Source organism: Hemicordylus capensis, chromosome 3 (assembly GCF_027244095.1).
Source record: "Hemicordylus capensis ecotype Gifberg chromosome 3, rHemCap1.1.pri, whole genome shotgun sequence".
Classification (NCBI taxonomy): domain Eukaryota; kingdom Metazoa; phylum Chordata; class Lepidosauria; order Squamata; family Cordylidae; genus Hemicordylus; species Hemicordylus capensis.
In genome coordinates this window covers 231900433-231919239 of record NC_069659.1, presented here as the reverse complement: position 1 = coordinate 231919239, position 18807 = coordinate 231900433, and the positions used below count along the sequence as shown (strand labels likewise).

Sequence of the window (18807 nt, the reverse complement as noted above, 5' to 3'; positions counted from 1 at the left end):
GCCCAGCGGCCCTTGAGAACTGCAAGGTGCTCCAGTGTGCCTGAGCAGTGTGAAAAGAGTCTCACTGAGCAGGCGCAATGCAGCTTCCTCCTCGCAGTTCTCAAGGGCCTCTGGGCTGAAAGGTTGAGCCCAGTGGCCACTCCCGCTCTGCCCGCCGACAATGCTGCCGCCACCACGGGGATGGGGGAGGCCTGCTCGGCTCACCCTCACACACCCCACACTCCGGCCATGCACTTGGCGTGGCTAGAATGCTTGAAGTTTTTGGCACTGCAGTTCGGTGCCATATGGCAGCAGCAGGGTGAGGTGGCGGCAAGAGACACCCCCCCCCCGATCTTTGGAGGCAGGTACAGGTTTAACTCTTTTTAAAAACCCCGAAGCCCTTCAGGGCCAGGCACCAAAATTACCTGGATGCACCCCTGCTCTCTTGAGAACCTATGCACAGTGCTCCTTTTCTTTCTCCCACCAGAGCAAGTGAATTCACTTCAATGAGGGGGAAATGGGCACATTTGGTAACAGCAACCATTGGGGTGGGCACCTCCCACTCTCCTCCTGCACTCCACAACTGTAGCCCCATTGCTTTTGCTTCTATTCAAGGAAGAAAACACATCTTTCCATGCTGACAGTATTAGTACATACCACTATTAGAACAAAGCATGTATCCTCTGGAAGAGAATTAGGAGAAGACCTTCTCTACAAGGGATTTGGTCTTTTCCCTGGCAAAGCAACTCTGTGCTCTGTACGAGATGTCACAAGTTTTGACATTGAAAATCCAGAACCTATTTCCACTCCATTTTCAATGCTCATTTGATAAAGAAAGGGACTTTGGCAATTATGCTCAAGAAAAAGAAACTTTATTTGCGATCAGTGATCAGATACACAAAAGCCAAAACACCTCCTGGTAGCATTATACAATACAATGAATATAATAGATCAAATTAGATATGATGATATCTTTCACATACAAGGATTCAATCTCATCAGAGGTCCTTTGGTGCCAAGTTTTAATGACTGCCAAGCAAGAATTAACCTTTTGAGTGGTGTCTACACAATTATCAGAGAGCAGAAGCAGTGTATAATAAGATTCACCTGGTCTATTCAATAATAGTGGTATAATCAACCTGGCACGTAAATCTTTATAAAAGGAGAACTACATAGGAATGTGCTGTATTGTCTTGGGTGATTCTTCACCACAGGGACAAGACCTGTTTGCTTGCAGCATTTTATTATACCTGCCATCAAGTACTGCTGAGGGGAGCACATCATATCTGGCTCTAAAGAATGTTTTATGTAACTTAGAAAAAGTGCCGATATATTTGGATGGGGAACGGCTAATACTTACATAATACTGTCGCTTGAAATCAGAGATCGTACTGAGATCATTTGGGTGTTCCACATCCTCTGTTCTCTGCACAAGTACCTTCTTAGTCTGATATAGGCCTAAAGACTACAGGTACCCCGGGGACAGTCCATAGGACAACGGTTTCTCCCTGAGTACCGTCTCCCACCCCAATCTATAATTATCAGCCAGGATCAGAAGGGCCAATGCAATTATGCACAGTTATAGGACTTTAAATCTCAAATGGTAGCTCTTTGTACCTGTCCTCTGCAGCATGGGTGTATGTCTCCAAAGACATTCTGTAGGCTAATAAAAAATTTTGTACACCACATTTGGAATTATATATTCTGGAAATTATAAAAATACGTGTTTCCACACATAGAAATTTCAAAGGATGGAATACACTACTTGTTCTGAGAATGTGAAGAGAGATTTAATTAGGGAAATGTCTTATCAGTGGATGATGCAGTTATAGTATTGATGATACCTGTGGGAGAAAACTGCAGGCCTTCTCTCTTTCCCCAAAAAAGAATGATTTCAGGAACAACTTGGCAGGCGGTGGGTGAGAGTGACACCTACAGGAAATATGCCCTCATTAGCCATTAGGATCATCTTTCTCATTATTCAAAGGCTGAGAACTATTAAATACCTGTAGATCTGCATATGAAATATGAATAGTTGTCTCCAAACTATTCTGTCACAGCGCCACAGACACTTACTAAGGCAATTTTTTTTTTCTTTTGCCTGAAGGCCAGCAATACAGGCAGTTCTATCCAGAGTGCCTTTTAGCAGTTTGATCAGACTATACATACTTTCAGCCCAGAAATAGCATTTGTAATAGATGATGGGTGATTGTGAAAAAGACAGCACAGGCAAATAGGGAAGTGCCTTCTAAGTGTACCTTCACTAGTGTGGAGCAACCTTCCCCTGGGGACCCAGCTACGACAGCAGCAGAGCATTTATTGGGAGTATCACAAGCTCCTTTTTAGGAATGCTTTCCAGTGGCCAAACTAGATGTGACACTGTTACAGTATTGTTTAATTTCTCTTTTGCTGCATAGTAGAAAAATCACCCATTACACACCTTCCCATTACTGTAGTTCTCATTTCCTGAGCATCTCAAGCCCTATTTGGACACTACAATGTACAGGTGTCTGAACACATGTACATGTGTTTGTGTGAGTGACTATACATGCATGCATCTTAAAAGTGAACTTGACTACAAGTTTCTTCAAATGCAGTGTACTGATAGGAAGCATACTACTGTATGTTTATTGAACATAATGCATGAATAACTGCATATGTACAGATCTACACATGCATACATTGCACACAGATTGTACATGCATTGAATGTAATGTATGAATAGGGCTTCTGTTATATATTATTCCAATGTTTTTCCTGCTCTGAACCCTAAACTTGAACCCAGAGCCTAACCCATCTTTAATCTGCCCCTTCAGTTGTGTCCCTCAAATGCCTCCATAGAGTGCAAAAATTCTTTTCCACCCTGAACGAGAGGTCCTTTTCCATCCAAAGTCATAAATCCTAAATACCTGTGAAACTTTAGACTCCTGAATCAAGTACCCTTAAGTTACTGCCCTTGGCTTTTCTCTCTGAAGCTTGAAATTGTGTTTCGTCCCTATCTTGTCATGAACACTCTAACTAGAATATCCTCTTCTCTAGTCGAAGGATTTGGGCAACTTTTACAGCTGACAGCCTGGCCCTGGGTTATCTATATAACATCTGCTTTGACAAGGAGACACCTCCGTCCTGTGTGTCACCACAGCAGGAAAAATGCTTCTTTTCTCTCAGTATGACTCCCTGGAGGCCTGGAGGTCAGAAGGCTGGATGGAGATTTATGAGCTTTTCCCAGCAAAAGACTTCCCCAGATGAACTTTTTGTGCTGTGCTTTTTTCAGGTGAATGGGAGGATTTGGAACAAGGGAAGATGGGTGAGGCTGAGACTGAAGGGCCCGCTTTGATGAATATGTTAAGCTGAACCATTGGCAGGTGGCTCTGCTCTTGTTGACAAGTGACAGGTTCCTTATATAGCCTTGGCCAATCACACAGCAGGATCTTTTTCCTTGTTCATAGGGGGACTTTTTGAGCCAGAGGAAATCCCTCTGTGAAGGAAGCCTGTCCAGGAGTCACGTTTATTTAAACTTGGCTCTGACCTTGCCTAGATAAGGTCAAAAATTACCTAGGTAATTTTAGTGCCCAGATCTCCCCCATCATGACCACCCCCCCGCCATGAGGCCCCCTGCATTGGGAGTGCAGGCTCCTGCTGCCATTAGACAGGTAGACGTGTTCATTATTTTTTTTAATCCCTCCCATTAAGGCTTCAGCTCAGATTGCTTTTGCAAATTTTTGCATTACTCATCTATCTATCTATCTATCTATCTATCTATTATATGTATATACCACCTGGTATATGTATCTTTATGCGGTGTACATAATCCAAAATGCAATATTAAAACATAATTAAAAAATAATTGAAACACTTCCACAGAATAAAAACAGTTACAGTAAAACAATCTCACAGAATACAATTTATTGTTGGTTGGTTGGATTTTTATACCATGTTTCATTAGAACAATCCCAAGGCAGTTTACAAAACATGTAAAATAATATAAGTCTATAAAAATTACACAATAAAAATATTAACATGGAATATAAAAATACAAATCTAATGAAAAGTTTAAAAACATAAACATTATGATCATAAAATACAAAGCAGCAGCAACAAAAAACACCACTTCACAGAATTTCAAAAAAGCAATTTCACAGAATACAACAATTAAATGGTTTTAAATTAGTTTTAATTAAAAAGCCTGAGAAAACAGTCTTAAGGGTCTTTTTAAAAGCAGAGATGGAGAAAATTCTATTTTGACAGGGAGTGCATTCCAAAACCCTGAGGCAGCCACAGAGAAGGCCTGGACTTTAAAGGTCTTTTTAAAAGTATCATCTGTACCTAGCCTGTGTGTGAGAGGGAAAAACCTAGTTTTAACCAAGGCTGTAAATCTGTGGGCTGAACCATTTTGGACTGCAAGAGGGGAAATCATGCGATTGGATTCTAGCCTACCATTCTCTCTTGTGCCCTTATTCTCAAGGAGGCTATTCCCACGATCCAAGGAAAGTGGGCTAAGCTTCCTTAGCCCACTTTCAGTGGATCGTGGGAACCACCAGGCTCGCAGGCAAGCCTGGTGATCCCAAGGCGGCTAACCCGCTTAAAACACCCTCCCCTTAAATTAGGTTAACAGAGCGAGCACTCCGTTAACCTCATTTCATTGCTCATGTAAGGAAGTAAATTTATTATGTTCCTTAGACAAGCTTAACATTTAAAATAATACATTTATAGTTTACAATTCAATTCATTGCTCATGTGTCACCATGGCATGCGGCGACACATGAGTAGACCCCCGGCCGAGAGGCTGCAAGCAGCCTCCTGAGCTTGGAGGTCTCTCCAGGATGCCCCATGTGCTCGCACATGGCATCCTGGGACTTCCAGGGGCCTCACAGCCCCTGATCCCCACAGCCCCTGCTGGCTCTATGACAGAGCCAGCAGTTGTGGGGGCAGCTGATTCGGCTGCCCAAATCTTCGCTGCCGATCATCTGCGGGGAGAGTGGGTTAAGCTCGCTCTCCCAGCAGACGACATTGAGGCACTTCACAGCAATCGTGTGAAGCGCCTCTGTGTGTACTGATTTTTATTTGTGGAGCAGCATTCAATCATGTGAGCCCTCACCTTACACTCCAAAGTGGTACAGTCCATAAAGAGGTTTACCAGTTCAGTAAGAAGCAGGCCAGAGAACGAACAATTAAACAGGAGCCTACACCTGTATCATGTGCTACCTGATGGAGCAAATTACTCCTCTAAGTTAGGATGTTACATACACGCACGCAGCATATCAACTGGCAGGAAGTGGAAATGCCATACATTTCTTGGCCATTTGTACCTGAGCCAAGTCTAAATGCCAGCCCTAAAAATACAGCCTGGAAGCTGCAGTATGCTAACAACCTTCCCCACTCCTGCCTCCCACCCACACACTCTGCCAGAGCTGTTCAGATTATTTTTGAATGAGGGCACTTCTTGAAAGTAACTTGAGGCTACAGAAGTCCTTTCCTTTTCTTTCATGTCTCCCCCGCCCCACCTTCAAGCTGCCCAACATTAAGAACTTGGAAGGAGGAGAAGGGAGACACCGTCTGTGTCTAGGCTTGCACTGCTGTGTTTTTGGGTTGGATCGGGTTGGGCAGTTTAGTTTTGTATTGCTCACATTTGCCTTTTGGTTGACCTCTGCTTCTTGTCTATATGGGGACTTTTCCTTTTTTATATGTGTCTGTTAAGCTGGATAACAGGGTCACTGTCCTCTGGATGCATGCTCTGTGTGTGTGTGTGTGTGTGTGTGTGTACGTCTCTTTTGTTCAAGTAGAGTTGCACAACTGTGCATTTGCAAGAAACCTAGACTGCAGGTGATTAGGGATGTGCAAAACATTTCGACATCAAAACATTTCAACTCAAAATTGGCTGTTTTGAGTGCCCTGAACTCGAAACAGAACACCCTTTAAATAGAGGACCTGTTTTGAGCTCAGAACAAAACAATCCTGTTTTGACTGAAACATTTTGACATCTCGAGCACCATTTTGGAGGCCTTTTTCCTCCTTGCTGGTTGCTTTTCTGGCTCTGGCTTCTGATTGGCTTGCAATCTCCTTGTTCTTGGTTGGCTTTTTATCACACAAATCAAGTGTTGCCATGGGCAACTGTGCCCCCATTGGCTGTGGGGGGTGGGAGGGGGAGCTGAAAGGAGGGAGTTTCAAAATGTAGGGATCCTATCCTATGATAGGATTGTTCACCATGGCCAAAACACTCAAAATGTTTTGAGGTTTGTTCTGTCAAAACAACTGCATCAACTGCTGTTTTGACAAAATGTTTCAGCCGTCTGCATTTTGTTTCAAGCTTGAAACAAAATGCAAAATCAATTTCGTGTACAGGTGACCATACTGTTTTCAACCATTTCAGAGTATTGTGTAGTGGAATGCATATAATTTTTTCTGACGTGAAGTACTCTTATGTGTGAGGAGAAGAGCATGGAGGTCTTCTGAATTATTAAGTCTGGGGAGAGGCAGAAAGAATAACTGAATCACAAACTGAGAGACCCTGTCAGAAGCTAGTAGGAATCTCTGAGCAGTGGTGTTTTTGCATGAGCCTGAGGTCTTAGACAGAAGACAGATGTGATATGCATGGGGCAGTGTAGGGCTGATCTGGAAATGCCATCATCACATGTATACAGTCCAAATGTACATATTCCTCTCCAGAGTTGAGCTTGAAAAAACATGACTGAACATACAGTATGATGTTGCCTTTCCCAGAGGTTAAGTATTATGTTGCTTTTCCATTCTGCAAGGCAGCTGTATATTTACATTATATATTTACGTTTATGTATATTTACGTTAGGTCCTGGATAAACACATAAGCATGAATGCAACACTTTTTAAAATAACAAGAGAGAGTAAGACATTTTACCTGAAGTATGTAAGGGGCAAGATCGATAGCTGAGCCAATGCCTTGAGTCAGAAATAAGTATGTCTGTCATTTCAGTTTCAAAAAGAGCTCACCCCCATGACTGAGTGTACCCAGTGAGTTCTCTTTTTCTATTATGCCTGACTTCACTTGTAATACTTTGGGGGGGGGGGATGGTCCACCACAGGATTATGCGCTCCTTCCCCCCATCCCTTCCCTTCTCATACATGAATTTGCCCTGCATGTCCTTCCAGTCCTAAGCAAACTTACTTGGGAACAAGCCCAATTAAACACAAAAAAAGTTACATATAATAAATATCCATAGGTTCACACTACATAGATTACATCTGCACCTACCTTGAACATGGTTAATGCTTGCCCAGGGTCCCCATTCTAACCCGGATATCAAACTGATCTGCAAATCCCAGTTAAGAGGGATCCTAATTAGTGTTAGCATCTGTCAACAGCAAGGTTGGACTGTTGGAGAAAAGCAAAAGAACAGGCTTAGAGCTCACTCTCAGTCTGCCAACCATGACTATAGATTGGGGGCATTATGTGCGCACCGTATCTCATTGTTCACAACAAGAACAACAACAGAGAACTCAAAGGATGTAATCCTAAGTATCTTTCAGATTCCCATGTTACATTCGGGAACGCAGTTCTTCCCGGCCTGTTAAAGCAGGGAGAGCCACTCCCGCCCTCACTGCAAACATGGCGCTGGCCGGAATATGCTTGAAAACGGGGCTTGCAGCTCTGCTTGCGTGTGTGCCACACCGCCCTGTGTCTGACATCAGACACATGGGCGTGGTTGGTGGGGCCAGCGGTGGCAAGCTGAACCAGGGCCACTGTGGCCTCCCTACACTCCTGCACATGCCTAATTCTTGGTTACCTTTAAATGGTTTATCGTTGAAGAAGTGCATTGGTGGAAGAGTGGGGGTTATTCAACATCCTTCTTTCTCCTCCTTACACTCCACCACTTTTTTGTGGTTTTTTTAAAAAGAAGAATAGCTGACACATCAGCTACCAGCCAGGGAGAGTAAGAACATAACCTTCCCCCCCCCACCCCGCACTTCCCTTTCCCTTCCAGCAGTTTGCCTGATGGGCTGCAATCTTTCAAAAATGGACCCATGGCAGTTTAAATGGGAGAAGTTTGACTTTTTAAATGCTTGTGTTTCTGTATGGTCACTTGACAGGTTAATTGAGAGGTTGGGGAGGCCTTTCAAGGCCCCCTTCTTTCTGCACTGCCCAGCAGGCAGCAGTGTGAAAATAAGAAATTTTTGCTCTTTGGTGCAAGAAAAAATCCTTTGTTTGGTGCAAATATTCCAGACTTGTTACAATGCCGGTGTGAGCATATTTAAATTTAAATCTCTCTGTCCTCCAGATGATGGGGAATGGGAAGGACACTTCTTTCTCTTTGAGCATTTAAAAGATATCCCCAACACCACCAGTCACCTGCACAGGGGTCTATTCCCCCTCCTTAGGACTTCATCACATCATACCACTAGAGGGCACCCTGTACCTCCAAACATAGGCATCTAGCCAGGCTGATTATGTGCCTGCAACCTCCTGCATATTCCTACACCTTCGAGGCATGTAGAAAGCTGCCCTAAATCTGATTACAGCTGGGGATTGAGGAGGAGCTATAAGCCAAAGATGTCCCTTGTTCTCCAGTTATTAATTTACGGGGGAGTGTTAGGCAAGCCACTCTCTCTCAGTGCCTCCCCAATCTTTGATATAAGGATCATAGCACTGGGCTACCTGCCAGGGTTTTTTAAAAAAGATTTTTGAAATAACGGATGTGCAAAGCACTTGGGAAAAGTACAACACAAGTGCTAAGTAGCATTGATTTCAGCGGGAGGGTTTTTGCTTTGGTTTTTTTTTTTTTTTTTTTAAGTAAGTGTGACCATGGTGCTGAGCATGGCTTTCTTCTCAGAGACACAATAGTAGCAGGTGGATCTCTAGGCAGCTGTCATGAACAGCAGCTGAGTGAGATTCCTGAGGACGGGAGGGTGGCGAACTTGCTGTGCCTTCCAGCTTCCGACTTCATTCATCAGTGCTACTTCACTGCAGGACATCTCAGACAACCACCTTGGGGATTTGCCTTAAAGATCTTTCTGATCCCACCGTCCCTGTCATAGACAGACTGCTTCTCAGATTCCTGGAGGCTTTACACACAGGGCTTCTACCCTGGATCTACTTCAGAGGAGAGTGTGTGCGTTCACACACCAGACAAACTTACCCCAAAGTCCCTTCGAGATCCTTGGACCCACTCCACACACAAATCAGGCTTTGTGATGCAGATTCTAGCTTATCTTGAACCTATGTCCAGGTTTTTAAAATGCTGGTTTTAAGCAACTTTTTCTGAAAACGGCAGAGCAAATAGGAAGAGGCACTGACATAGAATCATCAGCATGATAAGAGGGATGTTCTCTTTAGAAATGCAGATATCACTCTTTAGGAAGCTCCCCACCACCACCGCCCGCCATTGGCTAGAAGGAAAACACAGAGCATGCCACGTGAACTTGTTTCAAAAGAAAATCCAGGAGCAGAGGGGAGGGGCTGCTTCCCTCAATGCCACGAGTGTAGTTCGAAGTGGCTTCACTCAACATTTACCCTGAAGCATGACGCCATGAGCAAATAACTCCCAGGCAATGTTTCTCATGTGCAAATGGGCAGGGTGAGGTTAACCCGTCATTTGTTGGACACGCAGGTTGATGCTGAAAGCCATTGATTTTGCATCAATGTATTGTTGGCAAGTATGTGTCCCAAATTCCCCGTTCCCTTAAGAATAAAGGGGCATTTTAATCAGGGCTGATCTTGACGCCTACTAAGTGGTCAAAAAGGCAACTTTTAAAGTGCTGGCTCTCCGGTATTCAGCAGAAAGAGAGCAACTGATCCTATTCAACCCGGCATACTGTCTCTAAGTGGTTTTTGTTTGTTTTGTTTTGAACATTGTGAGCCCTTTGGGACATTTTGTTATTCCATTGCTAGATACACCACTTTGAGAACTTTTTTGTTGAATGGTAGTATATTTATTATTGTTGTTGGTGGATTATCGGACTACCCTAGGAAAATGCCCACACAGGTTGTCATTTTACGATGCTGTGGTATCCCTCTGCCTTCCTCCCTAGCTTCACATCACAGGAACATACCCCTGTGAAACCCCTCTTGTTCCTTGAATTCTACGTCCCAGTCTAAACCCCTAGCAATGAGGCCATTAGCCATCTTCATTCCTCTGTGGTACATTATAAGGCCCTCAACTCACCTAACAACTGTGTATGTAAATAAACAATTCATTGTTTATAACCAAATGCCATTATGATCAAAAACACAATTAAGGATAAAATACATAAATCAACAGAGATGGGGGGGGAGCTGCCCAAAAGAATTTCAAAAATCCTTCAAGCATGCCAATTCAATTATTAAATATCATTTTGGTATCATAATGTATAAAATGTTTGAGAATAATTATTGTACTGAATCATTTTTGAATTTTTAAGAAACTTCTGACAAAAGTATGTATATCTTATGCTTTCTGCAGTTAGTACTCTAATTGGGACTGTGGGGTTTGTGTGGCATCAGCATTGCCTCCTTGTTTTTGAGTGAGCTATAATTACTTTAAGTGGTGCAGCAGGGAAATGCTCGACTAACAAGCAGAAGGTTGCCGGTTCGAATCCCCGCTGGTATGTTTCCCAGACACCTATATCGGGCAGCAGCGATATAGGGAGATTCTGAAAGGCATCATTGCATACTGTGTGGGAGATGGCAATGGTAAACCCCTCTTGTATTCTGCCAAAGAAAACCACAGGGCTCTGTGGGCGCCAGGAGTCGAAATCGATTTGATGGCACACTTTACCTTTATAATTACTTGCATTATTTTATATTTTGTAATAAAACATTCCATATGTAGGGTGCCATCGTTTTTTTTCTAGCAAGGCTCACATATCTTTTATTGGCTGACAGGCAGAAATTCAAAAGATGGTGATTCCCCCATCTGCTCTATTGTATATGCACCCTCTAAAATTCTTCCTGTCACAAAGATCGATCTCAGGCAAGGAAGGTGGGATGGCAATTCTATTTATATGCACAAGGCCTACTTCTGCAGGTCTTCCCATTAGTAGTAATTGTTCAGATTTACATGTTTAGTAACACTTAGGGGTTACAGATATATCCAATAACAGCATTTTAAATTCAAATGTTAAACAAGGCTGCAATCTTAGCTATGTTTACTTGGACTCACTTTCAAGTATCATATAAACATATATCTTTTTTTTTTTTAAAGATCTTTCTGAGAAAATTCTTACATGTGATGCAGAGCTCCAAGATCCTCTTCTAGATATGTTTCTAACATCATGGTTAGAAACATCTGTAAAAATCTTCCCAGGAAGATTTTCATGTAAGGGACTGGAAGATGGGCCGGTTAAAACCATACTAGGACACATGTCTGTGGTGCTTTCATAGCTCGTCGTCATAGGTTCTTTTGAGTCAGATGAGGCAGAATAGGTGCTGGTGGTCACACACACACACACACACACACACACACACGTCACCAGTGGAGCGGGGGGAGGGAGATATTATAAACCGTGGGGCCAAAGCTATTAAATGCAAGAGTACAATATATAATCTACCAGCTGGGGATAACGCTTCATGCTTCTGATAAAGTGGGCTCTAATCCATGAAAGTGTATGCCACAATAAATCTATTAGTCTTTAAAATGCCACAGGACTCTTTATTGTTCGTGTTTTAGGAGATTTCAACCATATTTTAGCCCAATCTGAGCCTTTTGTAAGAGCGGGTGAACACAGGGGTAGATAAAAAGGGATAGATAATTCTGGCAATCGTGGTGTGTTTTTGAATTAAGGCCTGTGTAATGGTGCTTACTTAGCACAAAACAACTCTTTTCGGGAACATATTTGGTAATGTTCATTTAAAGTCTTGGCCAAGAGCTATTTGTATGTCTGGCAGGCCAGCCTGAAGGCCCTTCTGATGCCTTAGAGAATGAAACAATAGGCCTCTGTGAATACGAGTTTAACGTATGGTATTGGGGCTCAGGAGGCCACCAGAAGAACACGTACGGCTGCTGTGGAGCCAGAGGAAGAGCCAGAAGCTGAAGGAAAATTAATGATGATGAGGGAAGTCCATCACTCCACACACTGACCCAACAGATTAATGCCTCCTAGATGAGAAGGCGCATAATGCAAAAGTTCAAGACGAGACAGTAAGGAGCTGAAAGGGAAGAGCCATAAATAAGACGAGGAAAATAAAACAGAAAGAAAGCTGGCAAAAAGTAAATACCTGCATTTTGACAGTGAAATATGGAGGCAGGCCTGTGGGAGAAGAAGGAGTGGGAGCATTATGTTTCCTGAAACTCATATCGGAAGTCCAGGAGTCCTGCCAGCCCTGTGAACATACAACAGAAGGGACAGTAAGACACAGAACTTCTACCCTGTCCGTAGGCCTCACCGTTGAGTTGCAAGGCACTCACACATGCAGACATCAGGTCTCACTCACAGATATCAGGGAGCCAAACAAGAAGCGCTCTGCCCTTGCTTCCGAGCCCTGCAATGCCGCCATGTATGGAAAGTGAATTATAGGGCAGCTATAGTACATTACATTATAGTAATACATGCATGTACTGTACACCACTTGAAGATTCACAGCTGAATATGTGAACTGACTCCCTTGAACAGCATTGTGTCTAGGATGATATATGTATGGTGATGCCAGTTCTGTCTGTGGTTTTAGATCTGTGGTGGCTCGACATCAGACCTTGGTGTTTCAGCCTACAGTTATTCCCTTGTAGGAAAGGAGTTGGTAGATTCTGGGGGTGGAGCTATTTTTTTCTAAAGGAACACACAAACAGCATGCACTTGACAATCTAACATCCAAAGAAGGTTGTGTTGTTTTTGAATCGAGGAAGCATGAATAACCATGGAATGTTATCATTCAGTCACCCATCAGCTTGTTCCCCAGTGTTAGGATAACTAGCTGCTCTCTCATCTGTTGTACTATTAATGACTAAGAGTTACTTCATATATTAGATTTTTAAAGAGTGCACTTCAGATGTTTCCAAGGAACCAATAAACATGTAAAGTGTGAATGCATCAAACTTAAGAACAGAACATAAGCACATAAGAAAAGTCCTGCTGGATCAGGCCCATGGCCTTTCTAGTCCAGCATTCTGTTTCACACAGTGGCCCACCATAAACCTCTGGGAACCCACAGGCAAGAGCTGCAGGCATGCCATCTCTCCTGCTGTTGCTCTCCTGCAACTGGTATTTAGAGATCTTGCCTCTGAGGCTGGAGATGGCCGATAACCCCCAGACTAGTAGCCATTGATAGACCTGTCCTCCATGGGGGTGGGGCTCTTATAGCCATTCATGCTGTTCGCTGTTACTACATCTGGTGTCAGAGAATTCCAGACGTTGATTATACATTGTGTTTGCAAAACATGTACACACATACAGGTACACATATCGAGGAGTATATACTTGGTGGTAAACTCAAGCTTAGCTCTGCATAAGTGGAAGGCCAGTCCATAGCACTTGAGGTTTTGCTGGAAGAAAGGCACCCACCTACATGGTGCTTTGCCAGCCCAAATGGGCCTTTCTGTCTAGCAGCATCTACATGCTGCCCCTCTTACCTACCAGTGCCACTCTCACAACTACTACTCCCTGCCCTTACCTGGCAACTGCCTTAGAGAGTTAAAAATAATCTTGTGATATCTTGCAATCTCTCACAGCAGTAACTTGTGCAACCTGAGAAAAAGCCATACATCAGAGTCAGAAGCCAGTTCCACCTTTTGTAAAACATTGGTGATTTTTCCCTTTCCTTTTGGCTTGATTCTAACTGCCAAGACATATCTCTGTTATAAGAACAGCTAACTCTGGTAATTGATGGATAGTTCACTGAAGGTTTGGAGATGCGATTTGCATAAGCACCCCAACAATTTTCTGAACTTCATCCAAACTGTCTGAAATTGCAGAAATAAGCAAAGAACATTTAAAGATTTCCCTCTGGGATTCTGATTCTTCCTGCTCCTCTTGGAAATATTACAAAAACAGAAGCAATTTCCTCTAGTGAATGAGATCTAGAGTTGCTCTTCATCTCCCCTTAAAGATGGTTTCTTAACTTGTGTTCCTTCTCTATTTGAAGTATTTCTTTCCAACAACTTAACAGAACAAATGATCAAACAAAGGATGTTTTTAAAGGGAAAAGTTCCTTCTTCTGTTCTCTTGTATTATGTTTCCTTCAGATGATATCAAATCTACCAAAGTTAGCCACCCTGGAAGTAAGCATGGGGCAGCTGTGGCTGATTTTGCACTGTCCAAAAATACATCCATAGCAGCTGCCTCACAGGCCTATTGTGGTTGCTCCACATTTTCTCTGAAGCAAATATCTAAGCTCAGGACCAAACTTGTTTATAACAGCTTTTGTGACTTTCAGTCCTTTGACAGCTTTACCTTTTCCTTCTCTCTCTTTCCTTTTCTTTGCTCAGACTCTGCTGTTCTCCTCTTCAGTTCTGCTCTCTATCCTTCCATTTATTCCTGTGTCCACTTTTTCCTTATTTCATCCACCCTATCAATCTTTGGTCCTGGTTCATTCCATCTGTTCTTCCTCCACTCCTATTCTTGTTCAGCTATTGCATGTCTTTTCAGGAATATACAGGTTACAACCAATTAGGGATGGGTCCGGACCGGTCTGGAGGCCATTCTAAAGGCCTCCAGACTGTCCGGACCGGTTCAGACCTGGCCGGTCCGGCACTGTGGGGTGGGTTCCTTTAAGGGCAGGGGAGGGTTTACTTACCCCTCCCGCCACTTTCCCCCCTCCAGCGCGCATATTCTTTGTAGTAATTGGGGCGGCAGGATACCTCCCTGCCGCCCCTTCTCCTGCTTAAGTGCAAAAGGCTTGCCGGAGCCTTTTGCGCACGCACACGTTGCGCGCGAGCTTCACGTCTCTCTGATTGAAAATAGTATTGGTTTGAAAGCACATTCACTGCCCTAAAAATAGTGGCTGATATTTCAGTGGTTTCTACTTGGAATAATTTTCCTCATCATGTCAGCCAGTCATTTTTTCTGTTCTGGAGTGAGCTCTTGAGGGGAAAAAGAGTTCTGCAAATTTCCAATGCATTGAAAAAAGGCTAGCTGTGGTGAATGTATGTTGGGGTGTGTGTTCAATTTTGCATGACTTGCACCCCTTTCATTCAATTTGACACTCGTTATTAAATGAACATTATAAGAACAAATGAATCTCAAATGATCAGCAATTCACTTGTACATGTCTCCTTCATATCTTTAGGTTTCATTTCTCCCAAACCACAGCAGCTAGGAAGGTAGAAACCAGGGGCGTAGCAAGGTTGGAGTGGGCCCAGAGACAGAGTGCTGACTAGACACTCCGTTTGTGCTTTTGTCTTAGCATGGAGGGAATTAGCTTGGCTTGAGGGAGCAGTTCTGTCACAGTATCAATTGAGCACGTTTTGTGTTTTGGAAAACAATGAGGAGGCAGAAATGCAAAACAACAGATTTATTTATGGATAAATGGGGGTACAGGAAAGCAAAGGTTAGTTAGGCAAGGAAATAAAACTTAACTGATAGTCTCAACAGGAATCTTATTGAAGGTACTCTAGCTTAGGGTCCAAATTGAAAGTTAAGGCTTGCTGTAGAAAGTGCTTGGAGGCAGGAATAGAGAGAAGAGAAAGTGGGCAAGGAGACTCAGAGGCAAAAGTTTAGTTTTACCTATCCTTATTCCGGTGGTGCGTTTGGTGCACTTGCAGGTTGGTGCACTGGCAGGTCTTCTCGCAGGAAAAGGTGGAGAGTCAGGAAGAAGAAAGGGTGAGGTGTGGAGGGCTACCACTCACACACTTGAGAACCAGCAGGGTAAAGGTCCATACAGATTCCCATATTCCGAGGCCATTTGGCTTGGCCAGGAGTACTTTTACTCCAAAACATGGCTGGAGGCAATTCATAAGTCATGCTCCCTCCCTGGAGGGACTGAAACTTGGGTAGAACAATGAAGTTCATAGTTGCATGAACTGGTCAGTCTTGGGTGTAACTTGCTAAACAAAAGGCAAGAATGGCTTGTGAAAGTGTGTGTGTAGATATGAATAGCTAGTGGACCTTAGGCTTATCTGGAGATGGAGATGCTACTCCAGTTGCAAAGATAGATGTTTTTAGATTTTAATGAACTGCCTCCACTCTGGACATTGTCAACTAACTGAACTGTTAATGGTGAGTTGGGAAATGTTGCTTCTTATCTGAATTGCGGCAGAGAGTGCTTGCAAGGCTATTTCTCTTGTGAAAGGGAAGCAGTTTCTTCCTTTGAGGAATGCCTTTGAATTAGGTCTACTTGCTGGCTGATTGCCTTCAATTGAGATAACGAGAGAGAGGTTGGGGATAACTCATTGCAGTTTTAGCTGTTATGACCTCGGGATGCATTGCCCCATGCTTTGTTCAAGCCAAACGACCAGCTGCGAGTTTTTGCCAGATAAGGGCAGGTGAAGAGTTCATGATCCCATGAACTGAGGTATCCAAAATGGAGACTGTGTGCCCACAGTTCCAACTGCATAGAGTGGTGTGCTCTGTGCTCCTCAAAACTAGGCTTTCTGGCAACAAAACTCTCCCAGCATAAATTCATTCTAGCCAAAATATCCATGCATCTAATATGGCTTCTTGACATACAGGAAACCTCAAATCATCAAATGGCAAGGAGAGGGACATGCAGGACTATAAAGAGAGAGGCAACTGGTGGTTGCTTCATGCTGTGTGTGGTGTGTGTAATATTGTCCACGTGTCCACGTGCAAGAAAGCTGCCTCTGCTTCTGGCCAGCATCATGGTTTACCTGAGACCCAGTCCTTTGCTCTGGCTGACATTTGCCAAACAACATGTGGGCCACTCCAGCTTCAGGAGGGAAGCAGGAGGAGAAGGGTTGCAGATTTGTGCTTTGTGCTAAGAATAATGCATTTCACCTCAATATTGTTCCAGTTTCATTTGCTGCTTATATGCATTGGGACTCAATTAAGACTTCTTGTCCTTACCATTAAACCCCTAAATGACTTGAGATCTGTGTACTTCAAGGACTGCCCCCCCCCCGTATGTACCTCATTGAATGCTCTGATATCTGAGGCTTTGCTCCATGTTCCACCACTGCCTGACACTCAGGCCACATTTGCACATAATGAATGGACCTGCAGTTCCACCCCACCTCCACCCCCATTCTCCTGTCCAAATTTGGACATAATGGAGACCAAGCTCTCTGCAGTCAGGGAGACTGCAGAGAGGAGGGGGAACTGGCTGTGCAGGCTTCCTTCTTGAAAGATAGCCCGCACAGCCAATCACAGCTAGAGAGAGGGAGGAGCTTCCTCCCTCAACTCAGGTTCCAGACAGCTGAGCCTGCAGTTCCGCATTTTCACATAATGCAGGCTCAGGGGCGTAGCAAGGTTGGAGGGGGGTCCAGAGACCAGATTTTAAAATGGGGCCCTTGCTGATATACACACACAAACACACTTCACAATATATAGTGCACTCACACTCACATCCCCATTATGAATACAGTGAAAATCTAGTTCACATTGAATCTAGTTTTTTTACTCTCTGCTCCTGCCGATCTCCAAGGGACTCAACATAATTCATAGGGGGTGCAACATGGGCAGGTGGGGAGTCATGTAATGTGCCTCTGGGGGGCCCCTCGAGGCAGTGGGGCCCCAAAACGACTGCCTCCCCTTGCCTAATGGTAGTTACGCCCCTGTGCAGGCTGTGGCTAACCTCTGGTTGGAGTGGCGAATCTCACTACAGCCTGAGGGTTTAGATTGGAGTTTGGAGAGCAAAACCTTGGGTCGCTCTCTGTGTGGAACCAGAATTTCTGTGGGGTGTCCTGCATTTGGATGTATAGGTTTGGCAAACCCTGGTACCTTCAACTCTTGTTTTGCATTACATATAAATAGGGCATCAATAGGGTTTCTGTTAGGAGCAGAGCTTTTTTCTGTGATGAGACAGACCTTGTGAAATGCCCTTGCCAGGGAACCCAATATGGCCACCTCATCATCCACCTTCAGGTATTTGTCCAAGATCTGGCTTTTTACATGGGTATTTGGACAAGACTGATTGGATTCCCAGGTGGATTGTAGGGATATATGTGCATATATCATGATTCTTGCACTGATTCAAAGGGCAGTTGGGGAACCATTAAGAGCAAGGCGAGTAGCTCCATACCTGCTCCTCCGCCACTCACCACAGTTTCCTGCTACATCGTTGCACTCCCTTGCATCCCTCCCATGCTCCCCAGCACCCTTCACACAGCAGTGACATGGTTTCAAATTCCCTCCCTGGCTTCTTCAAGATAGGGCTGAGAGAGATTCCTGCCTGAAACATTGGAGAAACCGCTGCCAGTCTATGTAGACAATAGGGATGTTCACGGAACTGTGGCGGGGAGGCTCGAAGGTGGCCGGGGTGCTGCTTTAAGAGCGGGGGAGGCTGCTCTTATGGTTTTTTAAAAAGCCCATCAGAGCAGCAGCATACCTCCCTGCCGCCCATTGCCCCCATCTTCCAGATATGACCGGAAGTCTCCAACAGCCTGCGCACGCTGGCTCCCATAAAGGGCCTCCAAATCAGTTCCATGCACATCCCTAGTAGACAATACTGAGCTAGACTGACCAATGGTCTGACTCAGTATATGGCAGCTTCCTATGTTCCGGTGGCATGCACAACCATGCTGACAATGCAAATGGCCACTGCGCAGGCGTGGAAGTGTTGCACATGCTGCCACCACACAAGGGGAGTGCGACACTGCAGCAAGCGGTGGAGAAGCAGGTACGGATCTGCTCTCCTCACTCTTAAAGGTCCCCAACTGCCCTTTGAATCAGTGCACAGATTGTGATTTGTGCACATCCTTAGTGGATTGTGTTTTTATTGGCTCTGTGTGTGTTTGTGTGTGTGTGTTTTCCGAATATTTGGGTTTTTTA

General features: G+C 44.1%; 1 long non-coding RNA gene across 1 annotated transcript in view; it reads right to left on the bottom strand.

Annotated features, from left to right (window-relative positions):
- Window positions 1-4913: 4913 nt before the first annotated feature.
- The window catches only part of LOC128350879 (uncharacterized), a 51135-nt gene continuing 37241 nt past the window's right edge, over window positions 4914-18807 (bottom strand). Inside the window, exons 3-4 of the long non-coding RNA XR_008319489.1 lie at window positions 12146-12250; window positions 4914-7327 (exon numbers count right to left, since the gene is read on the bottom strand). This is a non-coding gene — a long non-coding RNA (uncharacterized LOC128350879). The remainder of the gene's footprint in view (window positions 7328-12145; window positions 12251-18807) is intronic.